Here is a 2,831-nt window from a genome sequence, read left to right as displayed (position 1 = left end):
GTTGGGTCATAATTCCCTTTCAGGACTCCTGTTTTCTCTGATGAGTAGACTATGCATACAATTGACATTTACTGAGGATTCGCTGAGTAAGATGGTCCACAGTAAATATTAGCCATGGGCCTCTAATTTCTTTCAGAGACGATGCTATTACTTTCTAATATAATGAAAAGAAAGCATTGACTCTCAATTCTCAAAAGGTTTATATAATTTGTAAGTTGTAGACTATGAGTAATCAGATGTTCAGAAATGCTTTAAGAAACTCCAGCAATAATGTCAGCTTCTACTCTGTGGTGGTAGTTAATGCACTTCCTCAGCAGAAAGAGCTGAGCAGCCAGTGTCTTATCTGAGTAATTTAGGCCAAAATTGTGGGTTTTAAAAATATGCTTGAATATCATGGATATTTATGCTAACTCCCATTTCACTGGAGTCTTACAGAAAGATCCTATAGTCACAGATTAATTATGACTAACTTAAACTTTTAGAAGAATGACTTCATTCATGTAAATGAGTATATGGTATAAATGAAGCTTCCTTTGGGTCACGATTCACCTTTTCTATCTTCTCCTTGCCACAAATATAATTTTTCTCTTATGAATCATCATATACTCACAGCAAGGAAGGCGTCACAACATCACTAGTGTCATCAAGTCTTATTCTTGGTACCCTATAATCAGGCTATTTTGTGGGCCTGTTTCACTTATTAGTTCCCACAAAGACAAGTAACAGATTTTCTCATATACTGTCTCCTTTCTACATAAGAATACCAAGACCTTTCTGAGTTATCAAGAAATCTTAGTGCCTTAGAATTGCTTCTGAAACAACTTTCTTTGGCTTCCCTTTCTTTTTGTTTCTGTCAGATTAGAGATCTTTATTTCTTAGCCGAAAAGTTTTTAAGTTTCTCATGGCCAGTGCAAAATTGGTTTTTGAAAACACTTGGAAAAGAGTTACCATGCAGAGTTTTCTAGAAAACATCTACCTGTGCAACAGAACACGTAAAAATCCAACTTTTCTACTTACCTGCCACCCCACTAGAAATTCTGTTTTCATTCTTCTGTTTTTAAAGTATGGTCTCTAAGCATTTCCTTTCACTGAGTGATTAAGGAAGTAATAGCTCATTAAACTCCCACTAGCTATGTTTTTGTGTGTGTGTGTGTGTGCAATCATCTGATTTATAAAAAGATGCAACAAAATTCAAAATGATACAAAATATCAATTCCAAAACAACATAAAAAAGTGAGTATGTTTCACCATACTCAGCTCATAACAGAACAAATGGGTAAGGAGAATAATTCATGCTATAGCATATTGCTATATTTACTGGAAACCGAAAAAGTTGGTAAAGGAAGGCAGAGGAACTTTATCTTTAGAGTGTCAGAATTAGAACCAAGGGGCTCCATAATCATGTGGCATCCATTCAATGTTGTACCTGTGGTTAGAAAGGTACATGATGGGAACTCCAGAGATCTTCCAGATCCTTCATTTAAGGTCCAGGTCAACTGTGGCCACATGTAACACTTGTGGTGAGTTACTGTCTATACTAAGCAGTCGTCTGTATAGGTTCCTTTGTGTGTGCATGGTAATCATGCAAATCTTGGATCTTTGGCAATCCTTAGAGCCACTTGATACTTTTGCCCCAATTTCTCAATTTCAGCCATTACACAGTTACACAAGGGATACACTAGGCATAGAGACAGTCCATCATTGATTGTACTAAGTCAAGTTTGGCTTTAATGGAAAAGTTGATAAAGTTGGTATCAACCAGGATGTAGTAAGGTAGGCCCAGCTGTGTGTTATATTGGAAGAATAAGCAGGAAAGATGTTGGGGGGACTTCTCTTTCCTTGAGTGTCCTGGGATCTTTTCTTTCTTTCTTTCTTTCTTTCTTTCTTTCTTCCTTCCTTCCTTCCTTCCTTCCTTCCTTCCTTGGCTTCAATCTATCCTTCTCTTTAAGGCCCTGATCTCAGAGACTAATCGTTCGCTTCATGGTAGCATACTTTCTTGCTTTCTTTACTTCCCCTTGTTCACGCCACCCTCTTGTTTCTTCCCAAACTCCCACTAGTTATTAACATCCATTGGGAATTAGCTTATCAAATGATTTAAAAATTTTTTTTTTCAACGTTTTTTTATTTATTTTTGGGACAGAGAGAGACAGAGCATGAACAGGGGAGGGGCAGAGAGAGAGGGAGACACAGAATCGGAAACAGGCTCCAGGCTCCGAGCCATCGGCCCAGAGCCTGACGCGGGGCTCGAACTCACGGACCGCGAGATCGTGACCTGGCTGAAGTCGGAGGCTTAACCGACTGCGCCACCCAGGCGCCCCTTATCAAATGATTTTAAACCATGCTGCTATCATACTGAGTGAATCTTCACTTTGGAAACAAGGAGAAAAGAGTCACTTTGCATGCACTGTAATCCAGGGACTGTGATAGGTGTCTTAAATATATTATCACTTCTAAACTACACAGCAGTTTTAGATGTCAGCACTTGGCAAGTATGTAATTTTCACTTGTTCACAGGGGGCCAGGACACATACTCATGATGCCTGACTTCAAAGCCCATTGCTCATCCTACTGTGATGGTGTTCTAAAGGAAAGTGCAGTATTTCCAGGCTCAGTCCATGGCTGAGAGGCTGAGAGGGTAGCTCACCATACCTGAGGAATTCAGGACTAAGAAGTGGGGGTGGTGGAGGAAAACCAAGGGAAGGGTGAGAATTAGAGGGGAGACAAATGTGGCAGAGGGGAGATGAGAACGTCATGATGATATTTTCTCTCTGCACCATAACTTTGCCCAGAACAAATACTCACTATAAGAGTATTTTTATAGCAACCTTAAC

General features: G+C 39.5%; 1 pseudogene; it reads right to left on the bottom strand.

The window, feature by feature from the left end:
- Nucleotides 1-1,332: 1,332 nt before the first annotated feature.
- LOC125908788 (rRNA-processing protein FCF1 homolog) lies at nt 1,333-2,009 on the bottom strand (annotated as a pseudogene).
- Nucleotides 2,010-2,831: the final 822 nt, after the last annotated feature.

The sequence above is a fragment of the Panthera uncia genome (assembly GCF_023721935.1).
Source record: "Panthera uncia isolate 11264 chromosome B3 unlocalized genomic scaffold, Puncia_PCG_1.0 HiC_scaffold_1, whole genome shotgun sequence".
In the NCBI taxonomy this organism is placed as follows: Eukaryota; Metazoa; Chordata; class Mammalia; order Carnivora; family Felidae; genus Panthera; species Panthera uncia.
Note: the sequence above shows the minus strand (reverse complement) of the source record. Positions and strands in the feature narration are given on the sequence as shown.